The sequence below is a fragment of the Equus przewalskii genome, chromosome 2, assembly GCF_037783145.1.
Source record: "Equus przewalskii isolate Varuska chromosome 2, EquPr2, whole genome shotgun sequence".
Classification (NCBI taxonomy): Eukaryota; Metazoa; Chordata; class Mammalia; order Perissodactyla; family Equidae; genus Equus; species Equus przewalskii.
The window spans coordinates 65167990-65178785 of record NC_091832.1 but is presented as its reverse complement, the minus strand read 5'-3'; the positions used below and the strand labels follow the sequence as shown (position 1 = coordinate 65178785).

Genomic DNA, 10796 nt, shown 5'->3' with positions numbered 1-10796 from the left:
TCTTACAAATGCTCCCACTTCTTATCAGATCTCAAAGAAAGAGTATCTCAAAGGGCAGCCCTTAAGCACTTGCCAATTAAATCTGGGTTATTTCCTATAATATTTTTGAGCTCTCTTTGCAAAAGGATTTCTCTATGTCTCAGATCTATTAAATTGCAGTCTTTATATCGCCATTTATGCCACAAGAGGTTTGTGACCTCTGAATACATTTTTTGAGATGGGTTTTCATAGCATATGTGACTTCAATTTTGAATTTGTCAGTCTTTTCTCCTGTACAAGAAAGAGGGCAGAAAGAGTATCCCATTTTCCGAAAAGAAAGCTGATATATAACGTATAGTATTACAACTACTCAAAGCTTATGGAAAATATAGAAAAAATTATGTAACATGTTTGAAAGAGCCTCAGCGTAGGAAAAGGACATTCGGAAGGAATAACTGAATACAGCCCTTACTTCCTAAAATTGTTTTAGACTCCTAAACCATAGAACATGTCAGGAAATTTGTATATAATATAGTGTACTAAGTACTCACTTTCTGTTAACTGAATGAGGTGATGATAAGGATTCAATATTTAAAATCCCAGAACAGTATGTGATTATTTCCCATTCTTATAAGAAAGTATCATCAATCTGTTTAAACAAAGGAAAAATAGTGAAATTAATACATTGAAAAGTAGTGAAGAGAAGACCTCCAGTTCTGGGAAGAATGGAGTAGATATATAATTTTCCCTATTCTTCCTGCTAAATACAACTAAATATTCTGGATAATATACATAAAACTAACATAAGAAAACCTCTGGAGAGAAGAAAACAAACCAGCTAAGGACCTTGGGACCTAAGGAATGACATGATGGTTACTTCCCTAGGTTTTCTTTTTGTCTTATGTATTCTAGACTTGGAGCTGGCAATCCAGAAAAAGTCCCAACATAAGCTTGCTCTCTTTAAGCAAAGGAACATCTTTGCAAGACAAAAACTTTTAGATAATAATCACTGTGCTTTAGCCAAACACCGTAGAGAAAAACTGTGGCCCTACCCCTACCTGTTTCATTAAATGTCAAGTGGGTAGCCTAGACTGCCATCCTTGTCAGCCTGTAATGAAGTGCCCCAACTACCCCATGGAGTGGTGTCAGAGAAGGCTGAGTAGGGAGCAGAGACTTTCTTCCCCACAGATTAGTACTAGTACCCCTCCAATAGCAGTATTATCAGAGACCACTTGGGGAGTCTGGACTTCCTCCCTCACCAGGCAGTAATCAGGTAGCCCTTTCCTGAGGTAGTTTCATAAGACGTAGTGGAAAGTAAGGATTTTCACCACTGGCCAGTGGTCACTGGGTAACTTCCTCCCTGCTTGTGGTGTCAGAAGAGGATGTTTAGGGAGATAATGAAACACTTCTGCCCCTCCCAGCCAGAGAGTTATCAGTGGAGGCCTAGCAGGTAATCAAAATTTCCTTTGCTGCCTAGCAGTAATGAGGAACACCCCCTACTTTTGTTGTCAATGAAGGCCAAGTTGGGAATCTAGACTTCTACCTGCATCTGACAATAATATAGTAGCATCCTCTTTTCATCTGCCAGAATAGTGTCAAAAAAAAAAAAAAAACCAATTAAAACAGAGATATAGTATCCAAAATATCTATAACATAGCATCCAAAATGTTCAGGTTTTAATAAAAACTCACTCACCATTCCAAGGACCAGGAAGATCTCAAACTGAATGAAAAAAAGATAATCAATAGATGTTCACACCAAAAAGACAGAAATGTTAGAGTTATTTGACAAAGATTTCAAAGAAGGTATCATAATAATGTGTCAAGGAACAATTGTGAACACACTTGAAATAAATGAAAAAATGGAAAGTCACAGCAAAGAAATAAAAAGTCTCAACAAAGAATAGAGGGTATAAAGAAGAACCAAATGGATATTTTAGAACTGAAAAATACATTTAACAGAATTTTTACAGAAACAATGGATGGGCTGAATAGCAGAATAGACGGGACAGGTGAAAGAATAACAGAACTGGAAGACAGAGTAAGAGAAGTTACCCAATCTGAACAACAGGGAGAAAAACTGAAAAATTATATTGGATAGAGCCTCAGGCACCTGTCAGACTGTAACAAAAGATCTAACATTTGTGACACTGAAGTTCTGGAAGGAGAAACAAAAAAAGGCAGGACTAAAAAAGCATTTGAATAAGTAACAGCTAAACAATTTCCAAATTTGGCAAAAGATGTGAACCTGAGGTTTCAAGAAGATGAGTGAACTCCACATAATACGAATTGAAAGAAACCCACACCAGGACACATTGTAAACTTCTGAAAACCAAAGACAAGGAAAAAGTCATGAAAGCAGTTAGAGAGAAATGATACCTTACCTATAGGGGAAAAGCAGTTGAAACAATGGAGAATTTCTCATTAGAAACCATAAAGACCAGAAATGGAAATGGTACAACATTTTTCATGTGCTGAAAGAAAAGAACTGACAAGAATTAGATATCTAGTGAAAGTATCTTTCAGGAAGAAGGGGGAAATATCAAGGCACTCTCAGGTGAAGAAAAGTGAAGAGAGTTTGTGGTCAGCTGAACTGCCCTAAAATAACAACTAAAGTGGTTCTCTAACTGAAAGGAAATGATAAAAGAAGGAACCTTGAGACATTAGGGAGAAAAGAAGAACATAATAAGCAAAAATATGGGTAATTACAACTGACTTTCCTACTTTAAACTTTTCTAAATTATGTTTGGTGATTGAAGCAAAAATTATAACACTGTCTGGGGCCAGCCTGGCGGCGTAGTGGTTAAGTTTGTGCATCTGCTACAGCGGCCTGTGGTTTGTGGGTTCCAATCCTGGGCATGTACCTACACACTACTTGTCAAGGCATGGTGTGACTGTGTCCCTGTACAAAATAGACGAAGATTGGTACAGATGTTAGCTCAGGGCCAATCTTCCTCAGGCAAAAAGAGGAAGACAGGTAATAGTTGTTAGCTCAGGGCCAATCTTCCTCAACAAAACCAAACCAAAACAAAACAAAACCCCCAAATTATAACATTATCTAATGTGGTTCTAAATTTGTATTAGAAAAAATACTTAACATAATGATTTTATAAATAGGGGGGTGTAAAAGAACATAAAGGGAAGTAAATTTTCTACACTTTACTTAGACTGGTAAAATGACAAGACCAGTAGACTGTTATGGGTTGTGTATATATAATGCAATACTTACAGCACCCACCAAAAAGCTATCAAAGAGATGCAATAAAAAATATTACACATAAATGAAAATGGAATTCTAACAATGTTCACATAACCCACAGGAAGGCTGGAAAAAGAAAACAGAGAAATGGAAAACAGAGAACAAATATTGAGCAAAAAATAAAACGGCAGAGTTAAGCCCTAACATATCAATTTTACATTAAGTGTAAATGGTCTAAATGCACCAATTAAAGGCTGAGATTAGCAGAATGAACTGAAAAACATGACCCAAATATATGTGTCTGTAAGAAACTGACTTCAATTATAGTGCTTTGGCAGGTTAATAAAATGATGGAAAAAACATATCATGTATTTATTAATCAAAAGACAGGAGTGGCAATATTAATATTAGATAAAGTAGATTTCAGAGCAAAGAAAATCACAAGACATAGATATTATATGATGATAAAAGAATTACTCTACCAAGAACATATAGCAATCCTTAATATGTATCCACCAAACAGTAGAGCTACAAAATATGTTAAGCAAAAACTGATAAAACTGAAAGAAGAAATAGACATACTCTCAATTTTAGTTGGAGACGCTAATGCTCTTTTCCCAATGATTGAGAGAACAACTCAGCAGATAATCAACAATGATATAGAAGAACTCAACATCATCAACTAACAGAATCTAATCAACATTTAATCACAGCAAAACAAACATTATTTTCAAGTTCCAGAGAATGTATACCAAGATTTACCATATCCTGAACAATAAAATAAAACTAAACAAATTTTTAAAAAATTGATATTTTACAGACTGTGTCCTCCAACCTCAATAAAACCAAACAAGAAATCAATAACAGGAAAATCTCCAAACACTTGGAAACAAAATAACTTCTAAAATAATCTATGGGTGAAAGAGGAAGTGTCAAGGTAATGAAAATAAAAATACAACACATCAAAATTTGTGGGACACAGCTAAAATAGTGCTGAGAAGGAAATTTATAGCACTAAATGCATACATTAGAAAAGAGTGAACATATTAAATCAATAATCTAAGCTTCCACTCCAGAATGTAGGAAAAGAAGAGCAAAATAAACCAAAACCAAGCTAAAGGCAAACAACTAATAAAGATAATAGCATAAACCAATGAAATTGAAAACAAAGAAAAAATAGAGAAAATAAAAAACACAAAGAGCTGGTTCTCTGAGATCAATAAAATTGATGAAATTCTAGTAAAACTGAGAAAAAAAAGAGAAGACACAAATTATCAATATCAGGAATGAAATTGGATATCACCATAGTCCCTGAAGACATTAAAGGATAAGAAGGGAATACTACAAACCACTCTACACACAAAAATTTGACAACTTTAATAAAATAATCCAATTCCTCAAAAAATCAAACTATCATAACTCACCCAATACAAAGTTGATAATTTCCATAGCACCATAACTATTAAGGAAACTGAATTTGTAATAAAAATTTGTGGAAAAGAAATATGCAGACCCAGATGGCTTCACTGAGAAATTCTTCCAAGTGATTAAGGAAGAAAACACCAATTCTACACAATATGTCTTGAGATAAGTGGCTTTGTGTGTGTGTGTGTATGTGTGTGTATTTCTTCCTCATCTGAAAATGGAGGCTACTGGATAATCCCTAAGGATTCTTCCTGAAGGTAGTCTGTCTTGCAGAGAGTAAAACCTACTGAAAACATATGTTAAATGCATTACTAAATATACATCAGAGGAGATGTTGGTAATGAAGCTACACTAGCCTAGGTGTTGGACTTTTCCTACAGGGTAGAACAACACAGGGGCATAGCAAGTTCTCATGTCAATCAACGTTGCTTCACTTTTTCCACATATTATGAAGCTATATTAAAATAGCATCTATATTAACTAAATTCTTATTACATGCATTTTTCTATTAAAATTAATATGAAGAGACCATTTCACACAATATAAATATATAGAAGCCATGGTTTTAAATAACATAACTCCTTGACTTAATAGCCTCCAAACTGGCATTTTTCAAAGGATGTATATAAGATATGTGTGAGATGAGACTTTCCTTATGTTTTTCACCTGCTAGCACATAACAAACTATTTTGCTTACACTATCACAAGTAAATATTTTAAAGAGAATCTCCATTTTTTCTAAAGCTTTATTGACGTTTTACCTGCCACATCCTTTTTTGCTTTCCATGACATCCACACTCTTTATTCGCATAACTAGGATTATGATTTTATAATTGAGCAGAAAAATAACCTCTAACAATAGTTTCATTAGTTGTATTTGATTGATTTTTGTTTTGATTTTTTGATTCATTCTCAAAAATTTTATTTCAATTTTAGCTTCCTGAGTAATGAGCAAATTCTGCCAATTCTGGAGCACATTTTTCAAAGAACTTAATTACATTTTTAATTGGGCTGATTGAATTGCTTTTTGATATGTGGAAGATGAATTTCAAAATTTAAATTGTGGCAAAATGTAACCTTTCACATACTGACAAAGTTCTATTTAGAGTTACACAAAGCATCTTTATAGTTTAAAGGCTCTAAGGGGCATTATGAATAACACTGTCTATTTCCTCATTTAACTTACTTAATATATTCCCATGAAGTACACCAGTGGGACAGAATGTTGAAGATACAAATAAACTTTTAACTTGTCAGTGATTTAATTTAACACAAGTTTCTTCGGTATTTGCATACACAGATTGTCTTATTTATAATTAAGTTCCCTAGTCGTGTATATGCAACTTTCTAAATCCCTCCTTATCCTTCTGCTTCATTGAAAACTTCAGTCACATTTGACAACAGCAATCTGGCATTTAAATGTGACAAATGTCGGCACCACGCTCATTTTTCAAATAACACATACAAAGTGACATTCAAGGAGACCATCCAGCTCATCTCCCCTGTCATCTCCGTCTATGGATCTCATAAATCAGCGGTTTCAAGGCTGAGCATGCAGTCTATTACACTGAGAGCACCTGCTTTGTTCCGAGTAATTTTCATATAAAAAGAGGAAAAGACAAATGATCCCATTTTAAATGTTTGTTGTTCCTAGAAAACATAGTAGATAATTTACTGTTTGTTTTGATTATGTTCAATGAATCTGTATAAATCTGGAATTCACTCCAAATGTGGCTTACAAAAAGAAAAGAAAAAGAAGAGATTTCAATGGCTCCAGTCTCAGTAGTCTTCATCGGATGTTGTCTCAGTGTATTGTGACTCCCCATTTCATTATAAAGCCATAAACTTGCTCTATAAAAAACTTTGTTAAAAATACCAAATATAGTCAACTCGTCTCTCCCTAAATACATGTGTTCCCCTGCCTACACATAGCTCAAATCTTATGTTGAATCAAGCTGGAAATTTTAAGTTTTCCTTTTTCACTATACTGATTAGAAAATACTTTCATTGTCTTTTTCCTCGTGTCTTGTTTCAGGGCATTCCTGTTATTCCTTCTCTTTTCATTTCAGCTACCATTGTGGATTCTAAGAGCCAAGTATATCAATAACGTTTTCCATTTAATTATTGCTTGCAAATGGTATGAAAAGGTATGAAAATTTCGTCTTCTTAGCTTGTTTCATGCTAAGCTATGTTTATGCCGCCAACTACTCAGCCATGAATCCAGACCAAACTGAAACTTTGGCCAATTAAGAGGTAGATGAATCACCTGCATTCTGTTAAAACCTGTTTGATGGGAATGAATATCCGGATTTTCAAGTCCTCCAATTGTTTCAGTGACTATTAGTAAAAGCAGAAAAGAAAATAGGAGCAATTCAGGCAATCAGGCCAAAACCTGATACCAAACTGAAGCTTGAGCAAATTGCAGTCTCAAAGAATGGCTATTGGGATCCCATAGGCCCAATTGTTAGTGTTAATTTTTCACTCTTACTTAGAAACTTCATAATTAAATAGACTACCAAAACAGAGACACCACACAGTCTCAAAAAAACGTTAAGGGAAAGTGATACTTGTTATGTACAGCGAGTTTTAGTGATCAAAAGTCCTAGTTTGCCTGGATTTTACCAGTTTTAGCACTGAAAGTCCCACATCCCTGGAAACTCCTCAGTCTTAGGCAAACTGAGGTGTTGGTGTCCCTATAATGAGGTCATTATATTTTCTATTGCTTTATTTTCATTTCATTGTATTTGAATAAATGCAATTATGTTTTAAGATAAATAAGAATATTGAGTGCATATTACTTTAAAAATATTTGACTAGGGACTGGCCTGGTAGTGTAATGGTTAAGTTCGTGTGCTCTGCTTCAGCGGCTCGGGGTTCGCAGGTTCAGATCCCAGGCACAGACCTACACACCGTTCATCAAGCCATGCTGTGGTGGCATCCCACATACAAAACAGAGGAAGATTGACATAGCTTAGTGACAATCTTCCTCAAGCAAAAAGAGAAAGATTGGCAACAGATATTAGCTCAGGGCCAATCTTCCTCACACACACCAAAAACTTTGCTAAATGGTCATCAAATTATCTATTTTAAGTAGTAATTTGTCAATCAACAACTTTCCTTTGGGCATATTGCAATTAAATCTGAAGTTGTAACTAAAATAGACTTTTGAAAGACATTTTATGTAGTAAAATAACAAACATTAATTAAGACTTGTTCTAAACCCTTTGTTAGGCCCTAAAATAGTGAGATGAATAAAATGCAATCCTTTTTCTCTAGGAGCTTACAGCTCCAAGTTTCCAAGTTTCTATGGAAACAACTTTGCAGTTTTAATAGAGTAGATAATTGCATGTGTTCGTAAGGTTCATAACTAGCTATAGTTACTAAAGGTTGATGTAGTTTTTTTCATCATAAGTAGATAGTGCATAAATATAGGCTGAATTTTGGTCCTCTTTGTCTTAAAGTTGGCCTGTTCTTTTGGAAGCAATAGTTACTTGGATCAATTAAATACTAATTTTCAAAAAAGTAAAAAATACTTGTATTTGTGTATGCTGGAGTCAGGACCGCTGTACTGTTGTACTATAGTACTATTTGTACTATTGATGAAAGGTCATAAAACGTGATGAATATACAAAGATCTAAAAAATAGCCCAAAGGAATAGCAGGTGCATTTATAGGAGTGGTTAGTTTCCTAGTCTTCTTAATAAGGTATTTGGTCTTTGCATGGCACTGTGTCTTGCAAACAATGCTAAAACCTTTGCTTAGATTTCTAGGCTAGCCTGAATAAACCAATTTTGGACATATATAGACAAAACTTTATATTCACAATCAAGAGAACATATTTTATAATGCTAGTCATAAAAAAGTACAAATTAATAAAAATTATTTTAAAAATTTCTCTACCTTGCAACCAATATGATCCTTTGGCAATGCAAATTTGAACATGTCACTTCTCTACATATACATACCACACATACACCACATTCACACGTGTTCACAGTTAAAACTCTCCATTGGATTCTCATTGCTTTAAAGATTAAGACAAAAATCAAATATTTGATTAATGTCTCTTTCCTGCACTAGTCTGTTGCCTCCATTAAATCAGGGGCCACATCTAGTTTTGCTCACCACTGTATTTTCCTAGTTTTGCACAGTGCCTAGCTTCTAGTAAACACTAGATTTGGATAAACACACACACAAACACAGAAATAAATATTTATCTCACATCCTTGCATTTGAGTAAAAGCAGATTAATTATTAAAAGATGATAAGGAAGATGAAAATAACTTTAAAAGGAACTTCAGGGGAGTTTCATGGTTTTATAGGTTGATATTTTTTCCCTACTATATATGATTTACTTCAAAACTCACGACTTCTGTTTTTCTTGTTGCAGGCATATACCCATCACCCCAATAACATTTATGAGCCATAATTGAGGTGTTTCTTTCCTAATTCACAAAATGTGTGGAAAGAGAGAAAGAAAATATTTTCAAGTAATTGGATAATAATTGGAAGTGGTAAGAGCTGATTTAGCAGAATGTATATTTGAATATCATGAGAATTTGTGCAAATTGGTATTTACCAATCTGAGAGTGGTTGAAGATCAAAGAATGTAGTATGAAGGGGAAAAAATGATGCTGAATTAGATGACTGAGCCAGTTAACAAATAACTTAGTTAGTACTCCCTGGAAGAGCTGGAAGGAGCCTGCTGAGTTAGGCGGAAGCCGTGGATAGTCTGCTCTTCTTCATTTGTACATAATGAAAATAAATCAACAAGGGTCAAAATTTGTTTTAATAATCAGATGAAAGCTATATATAAAAATAAATATATATATATTTATTTGTAAACTGATTAAATTAACAAAGATAGACAAAATTGTTGATTGCTTTTTCCCATAAAATCGTAAGTACCATATCACATAAATCCTTAGCAAATTAACTGCACTTACACCAAATTGGAAATATTAACACATTTCTGCATTAAAAAATTGATTGCATCACTTAGAATTCAGCATAACTGTTTGAATTCCATGTAGTAAAATTTGATTTAATACACAAATAAATGAATAAGATAGAAAGATACTTAAGTGACAGCTCTGTGCCCCAAAGATAAATGGATGTCGATGATATTTTTAATGATCATCACAGATGGAAATTAATAGCTTCCCATAGAAGCCCCTTCCAGTGTTAAATTATGCTGTAGTCAAAAATTATTTGGAGCTTATATAAACCCTCTGGGGGCATTTTAAGCTCTATAATTTTATTGGTCTTTTGTGAGGATGGAATACAATTGTTCTGTGTGCTCTTTATGGTTCATTCTATGTATATTTGAAAAGAGGCTTTTGCAACCTTTGGCTTTATATTTTACAACCTTGTTAAGCCGATATGTACTCTTTGTAGGCATGAAATAGTTTCTGTTCTCTTGAATACATCTGTCATCTTTTATACAACTGCTCAGGTCTCTATAAAACCTCTTGAAACAGAAAAGAAGTTAACAACTCATCAGCCTAGACTGGCCATGAGATTATAATTATTGAAGCTGGGTAATAGGTATAAGAATGTTCATTTTACTGTTCTTACTTTTGTATATGTTTAAAATTTTCCATAGTAACAGTTTGAAAATATATTAAGAGTCTTTTAGCTAAGGGCCAAGGCACGTGTGTATATGTGTGTGTGTGTGTGTGTGTGTGTGTGCGCACACCCAGCTGTGCCTTTGATTTTTGGATTTGGGGTTGGTGACTGTTCCTTTGATCTCCTATTGCTCTGTGCTTCAGTGATTCTGGGTAATGTTAGTGAAAGTAACTTTGTTTGGTAAAAGTAACTAAATTTTACTCCAGCCAGACATATTGCTCAAAATCCCCTGGTTTTGTTATTTTTAATCTCTAAGTGGTTACTCGATTCTAACTAGGGCCTGAAGAGGTTGGCTTTTCACAGAACGATTTTTCTGGGAATTTGCGAGTCATATGCCTGTTTATTAACTATCTCTATGTGTTGTGTCATCCACCAGGGCAAAACAAGAGTCTGGCCTTTCTTGCAATACCGTTTCGGTAACCAATACTGTATATTAGTGCAGAAACCTTCACTAAGAATCAGGAGAGGAAGACTTTAATTCTTTGTTAGCAACTGATCACTGAGAGAAATTCACATAACACATGCTTCCTAGCTCACTTATAATTCATGAGGCCTAAACTCATAAC

The 10796-nt window shown here is 34.3% G+C and overlaps 1 long non-coding RNA gene across 1 annotated transcript in view; it reads right to left on the bottom strand.

The window, feature by feature from the left end:
• Positions 1-530: 530 nt before the first annotated feature.
• LOC139082047 (uncharacterized) overlaps positions 531-10796 on the bottom strand; it is a 28423-nt gene continuing 18157 nt past the window's right edge. The window contains exon 6 of the long non-coding RNA XR_011537716.1: positions 531-628. This is a non-coding gene — a long non-coding RNA (uncharacterized lncRNA). The remainder of the gene's footprint in view (positions 629-10796) is intronic.